This window comes from Pinus tabuliformis, chromosome 6, assembly GCF_031772625.1.
Source record: "Pinus tabuliformis cultivar Carrire ecotype Pingquan chromosome 6, CPIR1, whole genome shotgun sequence".
Lineage (NCBI taxonomy): Eukaryota > Viridiplantae > Streptophyta > Pinopsida > Pinales > Pinaceae > Pinus > Pinus tabuliformis.
The window spans coordinates 1,015,550,305-1,015,578,233 of record NC_142292.1 but is presented as its reverse complement, the minus strand read 5'-3'; the positions used below and the strand labels follow the sequence as shown (position 1 = coordinate 1,015,578,233).

The 27,929-nt window shown below is 35.7% G+C and overlaps 1 pseudogene; it reads left to right on the top strand.

Moving 5' to 3' along the window:
• Nucleotides 1–10,541: 10,541 nt before the first annotated feature.
• LOC149262436 (CSC1-like protein ERD4) overlaps nucleotides 10,542–27,929 on the top strand; it is a 52,460-nt pseudogene continuing 35,072 nt past the window's right edge.

The window sequence follows — 27,929 nt, the reverse complement described above, 5'->3', positions numbered from 1 at the left end:
TGTATTTGAAGGAATCGACAACTCCTTAGGACGTTTCCTTAGCACAGACACATCAAGAGGGGAAAAAGGAATTTACACCTTCGCCAGAATCTGCGCAGAAATAGACATAAGCAAAGGACTTCCTGATCAGATCATTCTCAAAATAGGAGATTTCCACTGGACTCAAACTCTGGATTTCGAGAACACAGCCTTTCGCTGCCGCAATTGTCGTCTCACTGGGCACCTTCGAAGCTCGTGTCCTTCAATGCCTTCCCAAAAAAAGAAAGCCATTTCTAAACCAAAATCCAAAAGCTGGAAACCTCATGACCCTCCCCCAATGGATGTTTTCTCCAGCTCAGATGAAGAGGACGAGGAGGAGGATGAGGAAGATATGGACGCAATGCCAGCACAGGTTTCACCCTCGAGCTGTCATGAGGAAGCCACAGCCCTTCCTATTTCTCAGAAAAGAACTCATGAGTCTTCTCCTTCGGATTCAGACAAGGAGATCTCGCCCTCAGCCCAACTCAGTTTACAAATCATTCCAGACCAACAATGTCCTAATGGTTGGGTCAAAGTAGGCAAAAAGAAAGGGAAAAAAGGTCGACCAAATGATTCCACCCACGTTGGGTAGAATCTTTGGCCTTGATCGTGCTTCTCACTTCTTCTGGTCTCTTATTGTTCAGCTCTGCTCTACTCTTATCTTCTCATGGGAGCCGAGGTGGATAGTCTATCCTTTCCGGCTACCCTTTCTCTTTTCGGGGATCTGAAGTAGATCCTTCTAGTGTCCAAGAGTCCTTTTCATCAGGTCTTCTGGTTCTCTGCCACCCTGCGTGGTGTGTTGTTTCTAGTCTTCAGCTTCTATGTCTTTTCTTTTTAGTCTCCTAAAGCTTGGCCTGTTGTTTAGCAGCCCGTTGTCTGTAGATGCAGACGTTTTGTACTATATTTTCTTTTTTTAATACAAAAAGCTGACTTACAAAATATATATATATATATATATATTAAATGTTAAAAAAAAAATCAAAAATATATTATGTTTTTTAAATTTTAAATATTTTTTAAAAATATATATTCTTTTAAATATATATATTTTAAAATATTTTAAATGTGCTTTTTAATCATATATATATATATATATATATATATATATATATATATATTAATTTTAAATATTTTTTTTAAATCAGAAATATATAGTTTTATAATTTTTTTTTTGTTAAATCAAAAATATATATTTTTTTTTTAATTTGAAATATATATATATATATTTTTCAGTATATTTTTTTTAAATGTTTTTAATCTTAATTTTAGTAGCTTTTTGGTTTTTTTTTTTGGTTAATTTTCTATTTTTTTAATCTAGTTTGTTTTTGTTAATGTTGTTTTTAAAATTTTCTATTTTTACTTAATTTTATAGTTTAAAAAAAAATCCAAAATTTTTTTATGGTTTAAAATATATATATATATATGTTTTTCTTATTATTTATTTCTTTATATTTTTTTCATTTTAATTTTTTTTAATTCTTATCTTTTATAGGTTAATTTTGTTTTTTAATTTTTTTTTTTTTTTTTTTGTCTTTTTGTATATTTGATTTTTTTTATGTTATGTTTTGTTCTTAACATATATTTTTATTTACATTTTGCTAAAAAAAAATTAACCTTTTTTGTTTCATTGTTTTAATTTTTGTTTTTATATTTAATATTTTATACCATTATTTCAAAATGTTGAAAATTTACCCTAGGAAAAAAAAGTGTTATTCCAGCATCAACACTTTTCGTTTTGGGGGTGTTTTTTGCACAAAAAATTGGTTTTCACTGCTATTTTTAAAACATGTCGAAAATATACCCTAGGAAAAAAGAGTGTTATTCTAGCATCAAAACTTTTCATTTTTAGCACTGTTTCATGTTTTTTGGGGGTTTTTTTGTTGAGTTCCCGTTTTGAGTTTATAGTTCTCGTTTCAAAGTTTACATTGTTAACACATGAAATGACATGCAACCATCAAAACACAAAGAACACAATGATTTCATAGGGGAACCCAACTGGGAAAAAACCATCCTCTGTTTTTCATTAATCATATGAGAATGAGAAACTATTACAATGTTAGCTTCAAGCTCTGAATCACACTCTACACTGTAAATTCCCACCAGCTTCCTCCTATTTCCCTGTGCAATCCTAGAGAAATTAAGTTCCTAAAGAATAGGGGAATTCCCTGTTTCCTTGTGCAAATCCAAGGGAATTGATCACCTGCTTAATTTCCAAGGATGTACACTCAACTAGTATACAATTGATAATTACAATGTGCCTTTTCATCCACTCCAACTAGGAAATTTGAATTCCATGCATGTCTGGACTATTTTTGGTTGATTGACTATTTAACTAAGAGATCAGTGAGTCAATAGTTACAACTACTTAATTGAACTCCTATTGACTCTATTCATGACTAGAGCTTGGATAATTGAGTTTCACTGACTACAACTCCTCTATATTGCTCGACCTTAGCAATCAAATCGGGACAACTCTACTTCTAGCTCATAAACTCGAATTGATTGATTTAACTAGGTGAATTGGCCATGTCACTCCTGCTAACTGCAACTCAAGTCATCTTGCAGATGTGGAATTTCAAATTTCTCCATCTGACTTAGGTACAAGTCAAATGAAGCCTTTTCTTGCTACAATTTAACACTCCCTCTTAGCAATAAAAGGATTTTGCACAACCCAACTTTGCTCCAATGGAATGTACTGTAACACAAATAACACCCCCTCTCATTGTTGTTGTTGTTGCTACTACAACTGAAAAGCATCTAAAACTGAATTAACTGTGTCTCTAAGTTGCAACTATCTCTTAAGTCTCTGACTGCTCCTAGCCTACCATTGTCGCCCGAGATCTGACTGCATCAACTGACATTGATCCTTCTACTACTGAATATTGTGGGCTCTGTAGGAAGGATAATGATCCAAGAGAAGTGTATACTGCAATTGTTGCTACCCTCCTATGGACCCTGCCCAAATCTTTGCATCTCTGGGACTAAGGATCTACAATGCCCCACCTCACTCCTGGAGGTATACGTGCATAGAAAGTGAACTCTAATCTACTCATACTATTGTTGCTACTGCTTTGTTGTTGCTACCACACTACTACTGCAACTATTTCAATAATGAGTATGATCTCCCTAGATCCTTAAGTACTAGCTTCCATAAGGTTGCTCCCTCTGAAACTAGACTCCCTGTGAGTCTCGATCTCCCTGTTGGAAATCTCTCTACTCCCTCCTAGCAACTTGCACTATCCTCATGCACTGGATAAATTACTACACCACAAATCTACTATTCGAAATTTCTCTAAGAGAAGATCAAAATCATGGTTTCTATTGTGTTTTCAAGCTCTAATACCATATAGAAATGGCAAGAACTTTGCTACTATTGATGAATTCGAACTAAAATCAAAAGATACAAATTTCTTCTATAATCTAAGAAATATAAAATCATAAGATAGAAACACATGAAATGACATGCAACCATCAAAACACAAGGAACACAATGATTTTACAGGGGAACCCAACTGGGAAAAATCCCTCTGCTACTTTTCATTAATCATATGAGAATGAGAAACTATTACAATGTCAGCTTCAAGCTCTGAAGCACACCCTGCACTGTAAAATTGTTCTCCTGTTGAATGACTATCTCTGGCCAACACTTAGCCTATTCAATCCCCCCAGCTTCCTCATATTTCCTTGCGCAATCCTGGAGAAATTGAGCTCCTAAAGAATAGGGGAATTCCCTATTTCCTTGCACAAATCCAAGGGAATTAATCACATGCTTAATTGCCAAGCCTATACACTCAACTAGTATACAATTGATAATTAAAATGTGCCTTTTCCTCCACTCCAACTAGGCAATTCGAATTCCATGCATGTTTGGGATATTTTTGGTTGATTGACTAGTTAACTGAGAGATCAATGAGTTAACAACAATTACAACTACTCAACTAAACTCCTATTGACTCTATTCATGACTAGATCTCAGATAATTGAGTTTCACTGACTATAGCTCCACTAGATTGCTAGATCTTAGCAATCAACTCATGCACAACTCTACATCTAGCCCTCAAACTCAAATTAACTTATTTAACTAAGTGACTTGGCCATGTCACTCCTACTAACTGCAACTCAAGTCATCCTACTAATTTGGAATTTCGAATTTCTCCATTTGACTAAGGCACAATTAAAATGAAGCCTTTTCTTACTACAATTTAACATCTCGTATGATTGCACCAATATTCCCATGCACTAACAACTGTCACATCTCTTTACATATTGCTTGGCATATTTGAATATAGGGGGCTAGTAGTACCCATGACGAAGTACTTTGTATTGGGTTTGCTTGTCTGCAAAGTGGCCCCCACAAGGACCATCATGACATGCCTTCAATATCTCATAAACCTCATCTTCTCATACACATCTCCAAATAATGGGATTTATTCATGTGTAGAAGAGACACCCAATGATCCGTGAGAATCTCCAACTTTGTTTGATAATCTTTTGCCACTCCCTTGGATACAAGTGATGAAGAATTTGGCTTGCAACCGAGTAATTAGAAATATCTACAAACATAGGATAGTTGATAGATACTGCAAAGAGATGTTCATCATGGAGAGAATATTCTACAAAGGCTCTTTCTCATTTGATGTTATTTTTTAAAGAAAAGTAGCCACTACATTGTCCTCCCTTGGTTTATTGAGGATGCTCATGTCAAATTCTTGCAATAATAATAACCTCCTAGTTACCCGACCATTCGTATTGGTTTATTCATTAAGTATTTGATGACAACATGGTCAATGTGAAAAATTATTGAATAACATGTTATATAATGCTAGATTTTTTAATTGCATGTTTACAGCAAGAAACTATTTTTCTATCACCGTAAAATTATGTTGAGAAAATAAATCATGTATGAAGCATTTCCTTCTTATTTTCCTAAGATAACTTCAATGGAGGTGTCTAATGCATCCATGGATATATGGAATGGGAGGGACCAATTGGGCCCTCTTAAAATAGGAGCTTTAGATAATCAAGATTTCATCTCTTCTAAGGCATGTTGGCAACTCTTTTCAAACACAAATTCAACATTATTATCAAGCAAAGTAAACAAGGGGTGGGTTACTCATGAAAATTCTTTAATAAAATGGTGGTATTAACCAATGTGTCAATTCTAGAAAATTTTGTACCTATTTTCTTGTTCATGGAATCAATAAGTTTAATGTTACTTTAATCTTTGTCAATCCACTTGAATGCTTGGTGCCCTAGTGTTATGCCTTGAGTTAACATTATGTGACATTTTTTCATTATTGATGAGCCTTTCAATTATCCTCGAATTGCTTGTCAGACAATGGAAGGGTTGTTCATTTAATGCTAATCAAGAATTCTTATAGAACTTATGAACTGTCGTGCACCATATATGCTTATTACAATTATGTTTGTGTAAATGTAGTTGTGGTAATCTATATGTTTGTCACAATTCAAGATTTATAATGCATCATCAAGTCACCAACAATTCAAGATCTATAATGCATCATCAAGTCACCTACTAATTTTACACCCATCTCATAAATTGTAGAAAAAGGTAAATTCACTCTTTCCATAAAATAAATCACACGCATCCCAGAAGGCGACTTGTTGAAGTGATAAAGTAATAACGTATGATGTAACATAGTTGCAATTGTGGTGATGATGAGATGTAAGGAAATATAAATTTATAAACTTACTCCTTTGCTCATGAATGAAACAAAATACAACTCATCTATTGAAAAAAACCATTAAATAATTTGATTGAATCTTGGAAACAAAGTATTGAAAGTTAGTATTGAATTGTAGCAATACAAACCCATGAGCTACAACAAAGTAAAAAGAAAGAAATCATGATAAAGCTTATCAAATGGAATTTCAACATGTAATTTAATATAATCTACAAGAATTGCACTAACATAAACAAATGGAATTGCAACAACATGAACTACTTAAATTATGACAACATAAACTAATCGAATTGAAATAACATAACAATAAACTAAAGAAATAATGTAAAGCTAAAACTATCTACTAATATCAATTCTATTTGACTAAGTAGGGTACCCTACCTCCTCAAAATGGCATTGGGTTAAGAAGGTTGGTTTATTTGAATGCTCAACACACCATTCAAGAAGAAAATGGAACTTCAAGTTGTAACAAAAATGGAGTTACATCAACTTTGTCTTAATAGCCCAATAGAATCTCTCTTTTATGTGTCCTAAATTCTTATTGTTAGCTCCCTTTTATTCAAAGCACAATCTATCTAAATTAAGAGATTGAGAAGGATGGACAGCCACGAGAATCAGGTTGATCCATCTTGATACAATGTTCTCTCATGGATGGAAATAATTTGGGTAAAGGTTGAATTAATTAATGGTACTACAAGTGGCAAGTGAGTCGTATTTCTTTCTTGATCGCCTACTTTCTCCTTGTTGCTTTCCTTCATAAAAAGACTGGTTGTCATGCATTTGATCGATCCAAAGGAAATAATTATTCATTTGACTGTTAAGCTAGCAAAATTGTCGTAGAGTTACAACATCGTCGATATGGAGTTACAGTAATAGCATAGTTTAGAGTTGTAGCCATAGATGCAATCAAGATTTGCAACAACGAGCCAGAGCAGGAGTTACAACAACGACAAGAATGAGAGTTGCAACATTGTTGTGAGTTGAAGTTGTGACTGCAGCATATCTATAGTTGCAACAACAATTTTAAATCACAACAATTGCTAATAAGTGCATGTATTCCCTTAATCCCTATTCACTGTGCTCAATACAAAAAGATAACAATTTCCCACTAATGCATAAGAATAAGAATATAAATGGAATATTGAGGTGATAATCATACCTTTATTAGAAATATGTGTTTGTGAGTGGAAAGTGAGGAAACAAGGTATAATTAGGAAAAAGGAGAGGCAAAGAGGTGTTGAATGGGTGTTAAAAATATGCAAAATCAAGAAACTGTCTCTCCCCCCTGCTAAATTCGTTGCATGTCTCCATGCAACTAATGATCATTCTGAGTCTGAGAGAACGAGGCACCCATGGAGGCCATTGAGGTTGTAGTCTAACTATTCTACCTCATTCATATGGAATTATCCTCCTCGTGCTTGAATTTCCCTCCTACAAATAAACTCCTCATTTCTATTCAATTTGTAGATTTTCTTGTATTCCATATTGAGTAACTAAATCTTTCGATAATGGAAATTTAACCCTATCCATTTGTCTCGACATTCCTCCATTCACTAAATATATGTATGTACCCTTTCCAATGCTACTTTCAAGTTCCTAGGGTGGAAAGGGTATCTCCTTTGGAATTTCTTTCCGACCTATTTCCACCTATCAGTGCATCCTATCATGGTTGTCATTTCTAAAAGCTCAATTTGAGTCATGAAATGTCCCATGGCTTCTTGTTTATTTTTATTCATGAATTTTTCATGTGGGGGAGAGGCCACCATTTCATATGTATGTTTATGACCTAAAGAGGTTGGCGGTACTTTCCCCTAACCCACAAATTACTACCAAAGTACTTTCTGCAATCTTATTAGCAGATCCCCAATCATCTTGATTGTGCAGGAATGATACAAAAGCTCTCAACTGAATGCCCCCTACAAAATGATTTGGATTTTAGATTGTTTCATGAAACAACAAAACATTATGTTGATAAGATTCACATAACAATTATTTCACTTCATTTGTGCAAGCATAATATGCATTCAGAAAGTTTTCAGGGGACCTTATGTTAAAGGGTTTGATGGTTATGAGGGATTTTCTTCAGAACATGATGTTTTTTTCTTGTAGGAACATTTTATAGTGAGGAGAAGAGGGTCTGCAGCTAAGGGTTGACTTTACTAACAGTCCCAACTAGATATTCTTAATTTACAATATGTTCGCCTTCTTTTCTAACTTAGACAACAATTATTCTTTTGTTCTTTCTTCTTCCCACTTAGTATTATGGGTTCCAACAAACTCAATCCCTTTCTCTCTTAACCATTGAACAATTTTTTGATATTCTTTTATGGGCATTACTCCCTCCTCATAGGGGGTCAATAGTTGGCCCCATATTTAGCTCTCACCCATTCATCAAGAATTTCTACTTATACATCCTTGTCCTTAACTATTTTCTATATGGTTTGGGTGGTTATATCAATTGTGGTAGAGGTATTTTCAATTGTTTGGATTACTACCTCTTGAGTTTATTTTCTAAGGGGTGACTTTGTTTCTTCCTAAATCAAGGCGTCTTCTTCTTAAGCAAGACATTCAAGTTTATCAAAGGATTTCCCTTATTTAAGCTCATCACTCAATCCCTTGATGATGGGTTGCAATTTTTTGTTTTCCCTCTCCAACATTTTATCTTTCCTTATTAATGATACATACAAAGGCACAAGATAAAGGGTGCTTACTGTCATCTTGTTCCTAGTTATCTTCTTCAACATTGGGTTGGCATTGGTCGATATAGCAGGATCTTTAGGAGTGGTAGCATACTTTTCTTGTCCCTCCCCTTGATATGTGTCCAAGATGGAAGCTAGTCCTTCTCCAAATACCACTCATGCAGTTTATTGTGGGGTAGAAAGGCTCTCTATCCTCATTTCTTCCTCATGTGCAAACTTAGCAAAACTCAAGTCAACCTCCATTACTTTTGTTGCCTCTTAGGGAGTAGCATAGAGTTATGGTTTGATTTCCCTTGTTGGTTCTTGTGGAGCAATAGGTTAGGCATCTTGTTGTTCTACCCTTGTTGATTCTTATGGGGTAGCGAGAGAGCTTTCTTCTTATTACACCCTTGTTGGTTTTTGTGGGGTATAAATGGAGCTTTCTTGTTCCATCCATGTTGGTTCTTATGGGGAAATATGGGTTTCTTGTTCTACCTTTGTTGGTTCCTATGGGGCAGTAGGGGCTTCATCCTAGGATTTTTAAGTTGTGGCAGTATACCTTGTCCTCTTGTTATTGGGAATGTGCACCACAACATGCATTTTCTTTATTCCCCTTACCCTCTTGGTCGAGGTTTTACTTCCTTTGATTTCCACATCACTATCATGGTTTCTCTTTCCCATTGGTGGAGCTGCATCCAAAACCTTTGATGAATCTTTCTCAAGTGGATATTCCATAGTGAGCAGGGTCATAATAATACACTCTTTGGATATAGCTCCTACAGCTACACCTTTTGGAGCTCCTAGAGTTGTAGCATTGTGGTCTCACAATGGAGTTGTAATAGTTGCAATTCCTAGTGGGGCTTGCATGATGTCTTCCCAAGTTCTGTCAGCTCTCTATAATGCATGTTTCACCAGGATTTTGATTAGGTTGCGGTGATTTAGGGGATCACTGGGCCATATAGCTTTCTCTACACCATCGCTTGCAAATTTCTTAGGAGGAAAAATGACAAGTTCACCAGTCTTCCATGTTGTAAATGGTTGAGAAGCCTACGGTGTTACAAGGAAACAAATCCATAATGGTTGTTGAAATTGATGTATTTTTATATGAATAGGTAGGTGCCTTTCCACATATCTAGAAGTGATCGCCTCTCAAATCTTGTTCCTTTCTTAACCAGGGCCTCCCCTAGCTCAAGGAACTATTCCACTTCTTTAGGCTTCTCCATTATATAATAATACCATCATTCAACATTTTGAGGAAGCCCTATAACTTCGACCACTCTCTCCTCTATCACTCCAACCAATGTTCCAACCTCCATTGACCTATTTTTCCTAAAATTCATGGAAAATTAGATGGTGACATCATTATTGTACCCTTGTAGTCTCTATATGTAACCAATCCAGCCTCCATGTTGGAAAGGATTCCATGTGTGGTCATAGGCCTGCAACAACAAGTTCTCTACAAGATCTCTATGGATCAATGGACCTCCCATGTTAGTCTTTCCTCTTTTACAATTAAGATAATTGTGGCTACAAGGGGAATGAATTGGTTTAGTAATTGGAAATTTCTAATTGTGGAAGGGATGATGCAAGTAGTCATGTTATTGTTGTTGATGGTGACATATGAGGCAAGTGGATTGCATGGGGGGTCAAATCAACAAGAAATATCATTCTTGGTCATTCATTATGAGATTCATGGGAATGTACCTTCTATCGTACATTGAGTGGTCACATTGCTTGTACCTTTTCATTGTATTAGCATGTCCGTCCCTCAAGGAAGATAAGCCTCATGTTGCTCTTAGAGCTACAGCATAAGCTTAGAGTAGCATCATCAACATCATATGGAATTTTAGCATTGGCCTTGAAAAGATTCATAGCATTTCATTGGATGAAGTTGCAACATCAGTTTCCAACAAAGTTAGAGCATTAGTCTTAGATAGAGTTGCAACATATTATCGGATAGAGTTACAAAATCAACCTTGGACAGAGTTGTAGCATCTCATTGGACAAAGTGGCAACATTAACAATAGCATTGGTATAATTAGCAACAACTTTTTGCTCACAACAAACTTTTTTATTATTGCAATGGAGTGAATTGGCATCATCAATTTATTGCAACAATGGATGAGCTAGAGTTATATCTATGGGAGTTGTTGTAATGGAAGTGGAAGCAATGCGAGTGGAAATAATAGGAGTTTTAGTAATGGGAGTGGCAGCAATAGGATTTGTAGCAGTAGGATTTGCAGCAACGAGAGTTGTAGTAGCAGGAGAGGAAACAATTGGAATGGCGGCAACAGGAGTTGTAGGAGCAAGAGTTGCAGCAACCGTAGAAAAGAGCATGTGTGCTCTTGTTCCTTGTTCACCATGGTTAGTATAGAAATATAGAATTCCCAATTTTTCATAGGAATAAGCATAAAAATGGTGTATTAAGGTGATCATCATACATTTGTCAAAAGCATGTGCTTGTGAGTGGAAAGTGAGAAAACATGATATAATCAAGAAAAAGGAGAGGCAAATGGGTGTCAGATGGGTGCTAAAAAGATGTGAAATCAAGTACCCATTAATTACTAAGGGAAGCATGGCTTTCCTTGCATCATATTAAAACTTTTTCTATGTTGGCCATGACTAAATCGAATATATCACCGTATGTTGTGAAATCATCCATATATATTTCCATGCAGTCATGAAGTATATCAAAGAAGATCCCAATTATGACTCGCTTGAAAGTGGCTAGAGCATTGCAAAACCCAAAGTGTAGAACACGGTAAGCAAATGTTCCCCAAGGACAAGTGAATGTAGTATTATCTTGGTCTTGTAAATACATTCGGATGTGATTATATCCATTGAATTTTTCAAGGAAATATAAATATTTCTTCCCTATCAATGTACCCAAGACCTAGTCAATGAATGGTAATGGGAAAATGGTCTTTATGTGTTGCTTTGTTAAGCTCCAGATAGTCGACATAGATTCCACATTTACCATTCTTCTTTGGTATGATGACAAGAGGGGATACCCACTAGCTGTCAAAAAAGGGATAAATAAAGTTGACTAGCAATAGTTTCTACAACTCCTCTTTAACTGTATCCCTTAGTGTCAGATTCATTCGTCGCTAAGGCTGGTGAATGTGTATTAATACTTCCTTTATATAGATATGATGAGTGCATAGATTAGGATGGAATCCCTTCATATCATTGAATTCCTAAGTGGAAACATCACTATGCCTATGCAGGACTTCAATCAATCATTCCTTCTATTGCTTGGTTAGACCTCAATTGGTTTTCAACATTTTTACTAGGTTAATTTCTATAGTCTATAGGGTTGGTTTTGTATCTTCGACAAAAGAGGGTTTGTGTTCATGTTACTTGACCTGTCATCAATGTAACCATATCCAATAGCTAGCTATGGACTTCATAGGATTAAAGGATATCCTCCAAGAGAGGATTTGGGTTGTATGACCATAAAGTCAGCGGGGTATTCCCATGAATTGATCAAGATCACTACATCTTCCAAAATTCCCTCCAGTTTGATAGTCGATCTAATGACAAGTTATAATATAGTGGGGATTATCCTAAGATTGAAAATTCCTAAGAACTCCATGGTTTTTTGAGTCATAACATTGATGGTAGTTGTGAGGTCAATCAATCTATTTGGGATAAGGGTATGGTTGATTTTCACATTGACCATCGAGTTTCCAGGGTCTGAGTATTTGGCCATGATAATCCCCCCCCCCCATCAATAGGTTTGATAGCTTGAACATGACATGAATAGTTTGAGATCATTTCTCTTTCTACCAGGTTCCTTAGACATAATTCCATTACCACTTTTGAATAGATAAGGACATCTTTGATTGCCTGAAACTGCGATATATGAACACACGCTTTTTTTAATCTCACCTAAAAGATCAAACTTGGGCTAGTTAGTTGGTTTTTCCAGATACAATATTTCTATCTAAGGAGATTGAACCAGTTTTGATTCTTCAGTTGGAGATTCCTCACTGATATCTTCAATATGTATAAGAGGATGTTCTTTTGTTAGAGTCTTCCCTAAGCTTAAGTGAATGTCATGGAAGTCTAGGGAGGAGATGGAGTAAGTTAGTTAAGTAGGATAAGTTGCAATCGCAACAACTTGGGATGATTGGGCTATATTGTCGTTATTAGAGTTAGGAATGGATTGTGCAAGTAGTTATGGTCAAGGAGGGATTGATGTATATGGTTGCATTTGTGGAGAGGGAAAAAATTGCATGCGAGGTTGTATTATGGCTTGTTGAGGGCTTCCACAAGAGGGATTTCTCCACACTTGTTGCCAAAGTTGATTTGGGGGTGGAGGAGCCATCCATGGTTAGGTATGAAAGCACCATGTAGGAGAAGGATGATACATAAAAGGATTAGTCCTATATGAATTAAAATATTGAGATTTATCTTGGACCATACTTTAAGGCTTTGGTTTCCACCATCTTTTTTGAGAAATGAGAGATAACTGCTATGACTCCTCAACTTCTTAATGTACATTTTTTATTCCTAGCATGGATGGAAACTTGCCAGTAGCATGGTCTTCACTGCATATTACACATGTCTAAATCTGCTAAAAAAAATTCCTCTTTGTTAAATCAAATAATCAAAAACCAAAATTAGATTAAAAAAAAAATAATCACTGCACTATTGATAGTTCCCTGGAAATGGCACCACAAATGAGATGCCTTTCAATTACCTTTCTAATTGTTCAAAAAGACAACAAAAACTTTGTACATTTAACTATCAACCAAAGTTCATATGGAACTTGTGAATTGTCATGCACCATATGTACTAGTACAATATGTAGTTGTAGTAATCTAAATGTGTGTCACAAGGCAAGATATTAAGATGCTTCTACAAGTCACCAGGAGAAATCCAAACCACACTTGCAATCAAATCCGCACTTTGCAGGGATGTAAAGAGCACGGTTCTTGATCTAAATTGTAGGAAAGTAAATCACACTTGTATAAAGTAAATCACACAAGCATCAAATGTGACTTGCTATAATATTAAGATAATCTTGGTTGTTGTAACAAAAATGCAATTGCACGTGCAATTTGATGTACCAAATCACAAACTATCAAACCACACTCTATTTATGAAGGAAACGTAACCATGAATCATATGTTGTAAATAGAATAATCAAACTAAACCAAATTTAAAACTGAGCACATTCTGGAGAACATAGTATTCAAATGTGGTGTGCACTTGTAACGATGACCTAAGCCACAAATCACTGTATAATTCTCACGACAAAAAGTACTTTGTAATTAATAACAATATTAATGATTGAGTTGTAGCAATAAACATACGATATAGAGTTGTAGCAATATGAAATATCAGAGTTGCAGCAATAAGAAAACAAAATAATTCTAGAAATAATATGAATCGTAAATAACACTACAACTACAATATGAGTACATATAGTATCTAGTTGTCGATTAACTGATCATTCCATGGGCAACGATTATTCGGTTGACTAATGCATTAGCACAATTATCGCAAAGTTGCAGCATCATTTCTCCAAAGTTGCAGCAATGATCTTGAATGAGAGTTACAACAATAATCGTGGTGAGAGGCAACAATTATACTATGGCAAGAGTTGTAGCACTGATGAGACAAGAATCACAACATGATGAGACGAGGATCATAGCATGCAAAGTTGCAACAATGGTGACATCAACTTGATGGGCCTCCAAATTAGACATAAATTAAGGCCCATCTGACCATCCTTCAACACATTAAACCTATATTTTTTGCATTAGATTACATATTTTTTAACGTTAATATGTTCATTAGAAGGTTTAGAGATAATTGCATATTTGTGCCTAATATTATTTATTTTTGTAGAAAATTGTGAGAATATTGGGAAAATTATGAAGATTTGGAGGATGATATAATGTAGGGACTTTCTCCCTGCTATAGGAAGATCAATATTGGATAATAAATCAACTGTATATTATGAAATTATTGCACAATTTCTAGAGCTCCAATGATTGAGAAAATCTAGGAATATGTTCCTTGTCATTTAATGCAGATTACTAGTGTTGGGAACTAGATCCACTATTTGAGGGATTTTGGAGTGGAAAGCTCCCTCCCTTCAAGGAGAATGCTTCCTCATCATTTTGTATAAGTACCAATTCGAATTTTCCTCTAGGGGCATGTATTTCTTAGTCTTGTTGTCGAGAAAATTTGTATTTTTGGAGCTCCACTTTCATTTCTAACAGGGATGCACTTGGATTGATTCAAATAATGAAGTTTGGTGCCATTTTTAGCTTCTAAAGCTTGTTCTCCTTCATAGGACTCTGAGTATTCTTGGGCTTGGCCATCCCAGGAGCCTTAGAGCCTTTTGTACAATTTGTCTTTCTTCTTTTCACTTCTTATTCACATGCATCTCTTATTCTTGTTTTTCATATTTTCGCATTTAGTATTGATGCTTCTTTTGCTGTAGGATTGGGTTAAATTATTGAAGTGATTTTTTTTTTAAGGTTATTTACAAAGTCACAAGCATGATGCATCCTTAGAATAGCTTTTAAAATTCATATTCATCATTGAGCTACTTGGATTGGTTTACTAGTTCACAAATCTAGAATTTCTGGAAGTCCCTTGTAGCAAAAAGTAGTAATTTTATGCTATTTTTTAGAACATGTTAATGAGATTAAATTGAGTTGATTCCACTTGGATTAGGTCATAAAAACATTCAAGTTAATAAAAAAATTACCCCAATTCATTTTCACTTGATTAGGTTAGGCATTTGATAGGTTAACTAGCTCACTAGTTCTTGAATTTCTAGTTTTTAGAGTAGTAATTTTCTGTTATTTTTTAGCACGTGTTAACAGGGGTATTTTGGAGTGATTCCACTTGGAATGGAGTCCTAAGACATCCTACTTAATAAAAAAAATTTCCACATCCCATTTTCTGTTGGGTCCCTATAATACTAGTGATTACCCCATTACTATTGTAGTTATACCCCTTATTTATATTGTTGTGCCCCTATTACCCCCATATTGTTATTTATGTGCCCCATAGAATCCCTCTATTGTTATTTTGTGGCTTTATATTATTATTGTTAGGTCGGCTAGATTATATTGTGACTCCTTAGACTCCTATATATAGAAAGGAGGTTTTGTCATTTGAATCATCCAAGAATTCTTCATTTATGTAACGTAAAGGAGGTTGCCCCCTCGAAGAGGCTGAATTCTAAGGCGTTGATCTATCTTTTCTATATTCTCTTGAGCTGGTTTCATAACATTTGGTATCAGAGCTTTGGATTCTAGGGTTTCACTGCTCCAAACAGGTCATCGTGGCATTTTCGCTATAAATTTTTTTTTGTGACATTTCAGAAGTTGTAAAAAAAACCCATTTGAAAAAAAATTGTGCTGAACTTTGGGTCCGAATTTCAGAGATTTTCGCGCGATATTTGTGGAGATATGATCTGAGAAAGTTGGTCTTTTTGCAGACTCCTGAATTACATTCAAAACAGGTGACCTGGGGAAAATCGTCATAACTTTCTCTCTGGGAATCAGATTGAAATTTCGTAAGAAGGTAAAAAAAGAGGACGGACTGTAGTTTCTTGTATATATTTTTCAGAACCAAATATAGAAAATTGTACACGTGGCACTTCATACAACTTCGCTCTTCTGGAAAGGTCTATAATCAGGTCATCTTGGGAGATTGTGCATAACTCTTCCTTGGAGAATCCAATTTGGATCAGACTGGTGGCATTGGAAAGAGGACACAGAGAGCTACTACAGGTCACAAATTCAGAACTATATGATTGGAAAATACAGAGATACATCAGAGGCAATATCGAGCTCCTACAAAGTGAAAAAAGGTGTGTAGATTTTTTTAAATTTTTGCTTAAGCTTGGTTTGAAAATTTATTTTGAAGGAATTCAAAGGGCATAGTAGAGTAGTATTATCAGTAACTGATGCCCCGAGGAAAGAAAATGCAAACACCTAGTAACAAACCTGAAAGCTCTAGCATGACTCGTGAAGAAGAGGAAGAAATGCTACATGATATATCAAAATTACAAGAACAAGTGCAACAAATGTCACGCTCACAAAAGTTAACAGAAGCTAAGATAAATGGTGTGGAAGCTAAGATGAATGGCATGGAAGCTAAGATGGACAATTTGAAGATAGATTTGAACACAAATTTGAAGACAAGCATGGCATATTTGAAGATAGATTTGACAAATTTTCTACAAGAAATACTTACTAATGGTGAAAAGGTAGTAAAGGAAACTCATGATGAGAACAAAAGAAATGTTAATCATGATTCCATAGATGCTAATGTTGGATCGAAGAATCACCACATTCCAAAAATCGATATGAGGAAGTTTGATGGCAAGGATCCCGCCACATGGATATTACAGATGGAGCAATTCTTTGATCTCAATAATGTGCAAAACGCACAAAAGGTAGTATGGCAACTGTATATTTGGAACTAAATCAGTTTGTATGGTATCAATGGCTTTGTTCTCGTAAACAATTTATCACTTGGGCAATTTTTACGGAAGAATTGATAGCACATTATGAGGATACAAAAAGCAACACTTTTTTTAGCCAATTGATAAGTCTCAAACAAAAGGGTTCAATAATGGAGCACATTGAGGAGTTCCAAAAATTGAACATAAGGGTAAAAGATATTCCAGAGGAGCATAGGATTGATGTGTTCATAGGGTCTTTAAAGGATAATATCCAACATGATGTTCGCCTTTGGGAACCTAATTCATTAGAGAAGGCATTCAGGTTAGCAAGAAAAATGGAAAGCAAAATTATGGCAACTAGGAAGCATACCACTCACAACTATAAAGACGGAAGTGTTGTTGCCCCTAGTCTTCCACAACCTACAAGGTTGACACGACAACAATTGGAAGAAAAAAGAGCAAAAGGGCTTTGTTACAGTTGTGATAGCAAATAAACAAAAGGTGATAAGTGTGCTGAGAAGAAATTATTCTACATAGATTGTGAAGAGGAAGAAGAAAAGGAGCAAGAAAGGTCAAAAGAAGAGGATATACTCCAGGAATAAAGCCTAGATGAAGAACAAATAAATCTGACCATATCTTGTAATGCATTGGCGGGAATTACCACTCCTCAAACCATCAAGATAGAAGGACAAATCAAGAAGAAAAAGGTAATAGTGTTGATTGATTCAGGAAGCACCCACAATTTTATTCATTGTAGGGTAGCAAAAGAATTGAATTGCTTCCTATATCCAGCACCAGAGTGTCAAGTGATGATTGCAAATGGAGGAACAATAAATTTCTCTAGAAAGTGCCATAATATCAAGCTATCCATGGGAGAATATGTATTGACTAGCCCAATGCTTTCCATTCCAATGGGAGGTGTTGATGTTGTACTAGGAGTCCAATGGCTACAATCCTTGGGTACAATAGCTTTTAATTTTCAAAAACTTTTCATCAAATTTTCTACGGAAGGAAAGGAAGTTGAATTAAGGGGTGTTGCAGGGAAACCAGGAAAGATAATCAGCTCTAATGGCATGACTAAGCTTCTAAAAAAGGAGCAAAGAGGTGTAATTGCACAATTACGTTCGCTAGATGTTTCCACATTGGAATCATCTATTTCTCCAGATCTCCAAAAAGTCCTGGAAAATCATTCCAAGGTATTTGAGACTCCCAAAGGTATCCCACCTATGCGTGATCATGATCATGCTATTCATCTAATTCCAGGAAGTGTTCCTCCAAACATCAGGCCGTACAGATATCCCTATGTCCAAAAAAGTGAAATTGAACGTATGGTTGCAGAAATGCTAGAGGCTGGTATAATTCAACCGAGTCAAAGTTCTTTCTCAGCTCCAGTAGTATTGGTGCACAAGAAGGATGGATCATGGCGCATGTGTCCGGATTATAGGGAGCTCAACAAGCTCACTATTAAAGATAAGTTCCCCATTCCTGTCATTGATGAATTACTGGATGAATTGCATGGATCAATTTACTTCACCAAGTTGGATCTTCGTTTGGGATATCATCAAATCAGAATGAAGATTGAAGACATTCCGAAAACGGCATTTAGAACTCATGAGGGTCATTATGAATTTTTGGTCATGCCTTTTGGCCTCACCAATGCACCTTCAACATTTCAAGGTTTGATGAATTCAATTTTCAAACCATTCCTTAGAAAATTTGTGTTAGTATTTTTTGATGATATACTAATCTACAACAAGTCTTGGAAGGATCATGTTGAACATGTTGACAGGGTGCTACAAATATTGGAGGAGAAACAATTATATGCAAAAAGATCCAAATGTTTCTTTGGAGTCCAGGACGTGGAATATTTGGGTCATATTGTATCTCATGAAGGAGTTAAGGTAGACCCTAGCAAAATTAAAGCCATTAGGGAATGGAAAATCCCCATATCCATATAGCATCTACGAGGATTTCTTGGGTTGACAGGGTATTATCGCAAGTTTGTTAAGAATTATGGGAGAATAGCAGCACCTCTAACAACATTATTGAAGAAAGATTCATTTTCATGGACTCCGGAAGCAACAAAGGCCTTTGAACATCTTAAAGAGGCAATGTGCCAAGCACCGGTCTTAGCTACACCGGACTTCACAAAAACCTTTATTGTGGAATGTGATGCTTCAGGAAATGGAATTGGTGATGTTCTAATGCAATATGAAAGACCCATTGCTTTTGAAAGTCGTCCAATCAAGGGAAAGTTTTTAAGCAAAGCTATTTATGAGAAGGAAATGTTGGCAATACTCCATGCACTTAAGAAATGGTGACCCTACCTAATGGGAAGACAATTCAAGGTAAAAACAGATCATGATAGCCTTGAATACTTTTTAGAACAAAGATTATCCTCTGAAGAGCAACAAAAGTGGGTCACAAAGATGTTGGGTTATGACTTTGAAATCATCTACAAAAAAGGGAAGCAAAATGTGGTGGCAGATGCACTCTCAAGAAAGGATGAGGATGTGGAAGCATTGTTGTGTGCCATTTCTATTATCCAACCAGATTGGATAAACGAAGCAAGGGAGGAATGGAAGAATGACGAAGAAGTGTGGGCACTTATTCGAAAGCTACAACAAGATTCCGGTACTTCTGATACAATTAGCTGGCAAAATGGTTCGTTATGGTTCAAAGATCGCTTATACCTCTGTAAGAATTCCTAGCTAAAACAAAAGATTCTTATGGAATTGCACACTTCTCCCTTAGGAGGGCACTTAGGATTTTTAAAAACTTACCACGGGGTTAAGAAGGAATTTTTTTGGGATGGCCTTAAATCAGATATTCAAAAGTTTGTGGCGGAATGTTTGGTTTGCCAAAAAAATAAAGTTGAAACAATTAAGACTTCGGGTCTATTACAACCTTTATCCATTCCAAGCCAACGTTGGGAGGAGGTTTCAATGGATTTTATCACAAGTTTACCCAAGTCTGAGGGAAAGAGTGTCATCATGGTGGTAGTTGACAGACTTACCAAGTATGCACACTTTTGTGCATTATCACATCCATTTAAAGCCAGTACAGTTTCTACTGCATTTATGGAAACAGTTCAAAAGCTACATGGAAACCCAAATATTATTGTAAGTGACAGAGATCCCATTTTCACTGGAAATTTTTGGACAGAATTATTTTCTTGTCTTGGTACTCAGTTAGCTCATAGCTCATCTTATCATCCTCAATCTGATGGGCAAACTGAGATAGTAAACAAATGTTTGGAAGGATATCTTCGTTGCTTTGTATCTGATAAACAGACACAATGGGTCAAATGGTTGCCTCTGGCTGAATGGTGGTATAACACTTCCCTCCATAAAGCAACAAAAATAACCCCATTTATGGCACTTTATGGGTATCAACCACCATCCATCACATCATATTTAAGAGAAAATTCTAAGGTTCAGGCAGTGGAACATCACATCGAACATCAACAACAAGTCCTCCAACTCTTAAAGGATAACCTCCTGTTGGCATAAAATAGAATGAAACAACAGGCAGATCAACATCGCAATGAAAGAAGTTTTGATGTAGGTGATTGGGTATTCCTACGGCTACAACCATATAAGAAAATGTCCCTAAAGAAAGCTAAGAAGGATAATAAATTATCACCAAAGTATTATGGTACGTACAAGGTGTTGCAAAAGATTGGTACTATGGCATACAAATTGGAGCTTCCTGCAGCTTCTCGATTGCACCCAATTTTCCATGTTTCATGTTTAAAGAAGGTTATAAGCGACAAGCTCCCAATTCAAACAATATTGCCAGAACTTGACGAGGAAGGAAAAATTATATTGGAAGCAGAAGCAGTCACAGAAACAAGAACTCGACAGCTACGAAATCGATCAATTTCAGAGTATCTTATCAAGTGGAAGAACTTATCCGCTGAACATTCCACATGGGAGGATGAGAATTTTATGCAGAAGTATCCAAAACTACTCAAGCATTGAGGACAACACTTCTTTGAAGGAGAGGGGCATGTTGGGTCCCTATAATACTAGTGATTACCCCATTACTATTGTAGTTACACCCCTTATTTATATTGTTGTGCCCCTATTACCCCCATATTGTTATTTCTGTGCCCCATAGAATCCCTCTATTGTTATTTTTGTGGCTTTATATTATTATTGTTAGGTCGGCTGGATTATATTGTGACTCCTTAGACTCCTATATATAGAAAGGAGGTTTTGTCATTTGAATCATCCAAGAATTGTTCATTTATGTAATGTAAAGGAGGTTGCCCCCTCGAAGAGGCTGAATTCTAAGGCGTTGATCTATCTTTTCTATCTTCTCTTGAGTTGTTTTCATAACATTTTCATTTGATTTACTTGGTCATTCGGTGAATTATCTCCTCCTATAGCAATTATGTTTCGCCTGTAGCACTTCTGTAGCATGTGTAAACTTGACCAAATTTGCTCCAAAAGCTTGGCTTTTGTCTCTTAGGCTTGAATCATAATCCCCAGGCTATAAATCCATTATTCAAGAAGAACAAACACCAATTAGAACATGTTTTTTTACAAAATATATTAGGCCTATTTATTTGAATTCATGCTCTTACGATTTCAATTACAAATTTTTGTTCTTACCTAGGATTAATTTTTTTCAAAGTAACATTTCCATTTATGCAATTAGTTTAGGCTTTGATTTCATGACATTCACTCCATTACATAATATCAACGAAATAAAGACACATTGTATGTTGCACATATAGTGCGGACACCTCTTAAGTTTGTATGAACCCCGGGTTGATAATTTACGTTGGTAGCCTTGGGAGTTGCAGCATTCTTGTTGCAATATTGGAGCTCATCACAACTCAAAGTTGCAACACTTATGACTGTAACTTAAAGTTGCAACATCTACACTCAGGCGCAATTGCAACAACTTCACTCGAGAGTTGCAACACCTATGTCTTCAGAGGGAATTGCAGTAGTTGTTGAGAGAGTTGCAACACCTATGCTTGTAAGTTACCTTTGTAGTATTTTTTCTTGTATACCACTGTTAATATAGAAAGATGATAATTTCGTGAAAATGCATAAGAATAAGCACTTAAATGACATATTAAGAGGATAATCATACTTTCACCAAAAATGCATCATTGTGGGTGAAAAAGGTATTAAGATGAGATGGAAATGGGAAAAAAAAATGGAAAAAAGGTATTGGACGGGTGCTAAAAAGATGCTAATTTTGGCACTCATCAATATGCATATCAATCTTGTAAATCTTGGGCTTTTGTTTGAGATTAATCTCAATCACAACAATATATTTTCATACGCAAATCCTCTCACTGTCTTCAATGAAGTATTTGGATACAATTAGGTTCAACAAATTTGAGGGTCCTCTACCATTGGAGCTATTTGACAAGGATTTGGATGCCATATCCCTTAATAACAACATGTTCCAATATGGAACCCCAATAAGTCTAGGTAACTCTCCTACTTTTATTGTGGTTCTTGCTAACAATAGTTTAATTAGATTCCCACCTCTTGGCATTGCTAAAATATCCAACACTCCCAATCAAATTCTACAGCTCAACAATAACATATTTGAATGTTTTCCATATAGGATTGGTTAGCTAGAGAAGTTGATAGTGTTTGATGTGAGCTTCCATAGTGTTTTTGGATATCTACCACTTAGGACATATAACTCTTTTTTTATATTTGCTAGTTTCTTTTTGGAGGTATCATACAGACTCCATGCATCTTTAACATCTTGAGCTTAAGAATATTTTATTTTATTTAAACCTTGCAATGATGCTTCTTCAACATCTTGAGCTTAAGAATAGTTTATTTTATTTAAACCTTACAATGAAAATATTATTTGTCTTGGTTTGTTTACCTTGCACTCCATAGGTGAATCATCAGGATCTTTTATTGTGAACCTATTATTTACCGAGCTTAAATAGAATGTGAAATGCCAAGCTTGACAAAAATCTATTAAAAATACAATAATAGTAAGAAACAATTGCAGATAACATAAAATAACACAAACGAGATTAATAACGGAGTTCACCTAGTATGGGTTATGCCTCCAAGTCCACTTCCAATGGAGTGGCCTCTTCCATTATGATGCAAATAACTCCAATTACATCAATTCCCCAATATCCAAAGCTTGCACTCTACTCTGCAACTTCACAAAAGGACTAAGAACCCCTCACAAAAACTCTCCTTTCAAAATTCTCCAAAAAGGCAAAAATTATATGACTTATCACATAAACAATGATATTCAAGCTACAAAATGACAAGGGCTCGACCTTTATACACAAGCACCCTTGTGTCGCGTTGTGGCAGTTCGTTTTGTATATATAGGCTTGGAGGGTCCACACCCCGGGGTTGAACCTACGGAGGTTGTAGCCCAACACATATATAAATGGAATCTTGTTTTAAATAACAAACCATATGTTAAAAACCTTGTTGTAACCATATATATATATGGTATACCATTTGAAAACTCGGCGCCTTGTATATAAATGTGAACTATAATATACCATGGCCACATTTTATATGGCCCACATGCACATTCGTTGGTCTTGCTATGCTATATATGTCATAGCGTATCCGTCGGTGCATGTTGTTATGTCCAATTTTGTGGCTCAGTAACAACATATGTGACACAATTGTTGGATTCGTTAGTGGATACATTGTATGTGTAAATATTTCCCAACATTTAACTAATACATTTTCCATATCATATAACCATAATTTGTAATATAATATTCCACCATGTGCTCATTTGTCAACCAATCGTTGTTGGAGGCTATACGAAGTGTTGAGAAATCTAGGGCATTAGCATAAGGGGATTTCTCTTTCATTAGTGACTACTTGTGAATGATTTTTACTTCTTTGGATTAGTATCTTCTTCACATTAGATTATTAGTGTTCTTCTACATCAAACAGTAACCAATGCATCAACATAAATAGATAAGAGACACAACATGTAGGTTATGAGCCAGGGCCAAAACCTCTCACTCTTTGAGAGGAAAACCCGCACAAATTCTTCTTATAGAGATTCCAATTGACGAATACCAAGACCAAGACCCTTGACCTAATAGCCTTTCCACGACAAGACACAAAATTTGTTGACAGTCAACCTTCTGCTTAACTCTTTCTCTTCCACTTTGACCTTCGATGAGCTGTAGATATATTAGAGATGATACCAAGACATAATAATTTAATGTCACCTAAATGTGACCACTGTAGCAACACTGAAATGCTTATCTTCTGAATTCATCACTGAATTATTTGACTGTGAGACAACACCCTTGTCACGCTTCTTCACTAAACTTATCACTACATTTTCTTTGACCTTGTCACTGTATATATCCTAACTGTGTTTATCCCTAGACAGACACCTGGAGTTATTTCTTCTTCTTATGATTCCAACCTGTTCCATTGTCTGTCCGAAGTCAAAGAGATATCTAACTTAACCTCTATTCTGTGATCTGACTTTTAGGAGAGGTCCAAGCTTCTCTTAATTGTGATCACCCTACTCAGAACTTGTTTTCCTTTTCCTTATTCAACCAAACTGTACATTGTGATATGACACCCAAAAATAGCCCCCAACAAAGATCTAAATATTGTACTCTTCACCGAAATTATCCGAACTTGCTACTGTTTTGTTCACCCGAATTTCAAAGAGGGATGTGAAGACTGTTTTTTGTTCTTCTGTGAGGAGCCTAGCCTCCTATATATAGTTTTTCGACCATTTATTAAGCTGACCTTACCATATTAATGGATATGTCATCTTGAATGAGTCGACATGAGTTATTTTCTCTTATTCAACACTGACTTGAAGAGTATAGTTTGTGCTTGTCATTGGAGGGCTTTCTTAGACATTTTATTGACTCATATATATTTACATATTCTCGAGAAGAACTCTTAATACATGACATTAATTCTTTGACCTTAATAACAAATCCAAAGGCTCTCAATGGTAGCCATATAAAATAAAATCACTTGCTCATGAGACCCATGAAGCAAGGCTTACAAAAATAATTTTATTGCATCATTTACAAAAGTCACAATTACATGTCATTATGAAGACTGAATCTAGTTACACTTTTCAACACTCCCTCTTAACTAGGTAGGTATTCATAATGGTACTTTGTCATTCTCAATCTGAATAATTTCTCATATGAAGAATTCAGATTTGTAACTATATAGCATCATATCAACCAACATTGTTATATAGCAAGGCCTTGACTAACAACTCTATCTCTCCACAAGATTAGAGCACAATGCTAACGAGACCAATGATTTATAGACATACTCATCACTGTATCTCTAAGAACATACCCCACCTGGGTTCACTCAGGATATGCTCCATAAGGACTATTCTTTTCTTGGACTCCCCAGTCCCACAAAGAATATTGGTCCTCCGACTACTCTTACTATTGGATGCCCTATCTCATCCTCAAAGAGCATCTGATTCTAAATGATTACACAATCCTACATTTTGTCTTCCCAGGTGAAGAATAGAACGACATGTATATCTCTCCTTTTTCAAACTAGGAGGATATATTCCATTAAAGGAATGTACTCATTCCTATCACAAAGGAATGTACCTAAGCTCCCTGATTAGGAATTTCCAAGTTTCTTCCAAGTAAGAGACTTCTTTTCAAGATCCCTCTTAACTGGGGACCTATCACAGCTTCTCATGTTGAGATAATGGAACAACCATCTACTTGAAGAGCTCCTTCCTTCAATGTCATGAATTTCTTCTTCATCAAGGAGTCTTCATATTTGGGGACTTCTACATAGGGCACAACTTATCCATCACTTTTTTCCATGAGTTATTCATGTTCTCAACTCATCAGAAAGTATTCCATATCATTTTCCATCTGGCTTTGCTTCATGTCATTCTACTTTCATGCCATATTTTCGGAGGCACATTACATCCTTCTATATGGTCTACTTAGAAGTCATTCACATATATTCCCTTTCACAGTCCTACATAAACCCAACCAGAGGTTAGTTCAAAAAAAATAATCAATGAACACTTCAAATCAGAGTTACCTTTGTAATGATCTTTCACCATGACATCTTCCTATAAGTATCATCATCCTACATGCATATTGACACATCTCCCACATATATTCATCGTCAAGGCTCTCTATCTTTTTCTGACTTCCATTAGAGTCTTCACATCCTTCTAGGAGATCTTCAAGTCAAATCTTCTTGTACTTTGGATGTTGAATGCTTTCTACCTTCGTTGCATATTATCACGATCTCTTCCAACATTTTCACATGCTTCATTCCCAGGGGCTTCCAATCAAAGTTCCTCAATCGTGTTCAACCACCTCATACTTCATATGAGGGCATATTATGTTGATTTCATCTAGTGTGACTCACGCCTTCCGACATTCTTTCATAAGAGGAGATTCCTTTTCTTTGATCATTCTTCTCAAAATAGTAGTGATCCTTGTTACCTAAAACCATACGACATAACTTTATAATATTAAATACAAGCATACATAACTTATTTACCTTTAGGTCATCTAGGCTTCTTTCAGCAGCTTCCTTGATTGAAAATATCTTCAACCCCTTGATCTACTTCATCTCTTATGTCATCATATCATCGTCCCATGAACTTCACAAGTTGGAGTTCCTGATGAAACACTTGCTTCCTTTCTAGATCGATGAATCCTTCAATGAGGATTCCATCTCGCATATCCTTATTCAACAAATGTTTCCCTTTTAAACTGATGTATGATGAGACTTGTCTTGGATGACTTCTTCCTTTGATTTTTCAATGAGGTCACCAAGAGCTATATCCTTTGACCATCAAATGTCCTTCATGTATCATATGGTGATGTCACTAGCTCTTGCTTCTAATGCTTCTCTTCCTTGGACTTCCTTCTTTCAACTTCCTCCGCTTCTTCGGTGAAATGGACTTCTTCTCTACACTTCCTTTTATTGTACTTCTTAAGCTAAGGACAATATTTCCTGTAATGTTCATAGTCTTTGCATCCATGACATTCAGTTATTCTTTTATTTTCTTTCTAAGAACCTGAATTTTCCAAAATTCCTTTCCTTCCAGCAAATGTTTGAGTCCTTAACCTTCCACACTTTTGCCCTCAACTTGTCTTCTTCTATCTTGCATAGAAATCACAAGTTGTCGAATGAGGTAACTTTCTTATCCCATGGATATCTGTTACCTTGATTATCAGTTAGTGCATTATAGATAAATGATGATTATCTTCTTTCCTAGATCTTGTAGATGAGATCTTATGAAGATATCCTTCATCCTTTGATACCTTTACTTTTTGTGTAGATCATATCTAAGTCATGTGACCTTATTTCCCACATCTTCAAAGAGTATTCTTACAATTTTATCATATACATCTCTTTGATGTCTCCAATATTGCTATATGAGGGGATCTTTCATAAGAATCCCTTTCCATGAATTCAAAGGAGACCTTTTAATATGTTCAATGACTTCACCTTCTTAGAGGACTATGTCTATCCTCCTTTTTCATGCAATGAATTTGACGACCTATCCAACTTATAGATCTCCTTGCAAACACAAATTCATTTTACCAAATTGATTAAAGAATTAAAAATACTTACTTGACGAATGAAGATGAAATCTTCACCTTGATCACTTTGATGATGGTTGAAGAAGATGTATTAGTGCTCCTTCTTGGATGATCTTCTTCCAAATGAAAAAGCCTTTCTTAAGTAGAGAAGGTTGCTCATTTTGATGAGAATGATTTGTTGCTTCCGTGGATGAACTTCTTCAATGACAAGGAGAGGATAGTTGCTTTCTTTATAACCTTGAAAATGATGACAATGCCTTCTCGCCTTCAATATACTTTGATTTCTCTTGTAGTGTAGATCAGAAATGCTTCTAGGGTTTCAATTTTCTCCAAGATGATGTGATCTTCATATTTAAAGTCCTTCGAGCTATCTTGCCTTATAGACAAATTGATGAGGGTCTTTGTGGCCTTTTGATGATGTCTATAGAAACAAAAACTTTACTATTGTAGACTACTTCTTCGCCCTAGGGTTTGATTCTTCAATGTAGATCTTGATCTTTTTCTTTGATAACCTTCAACTT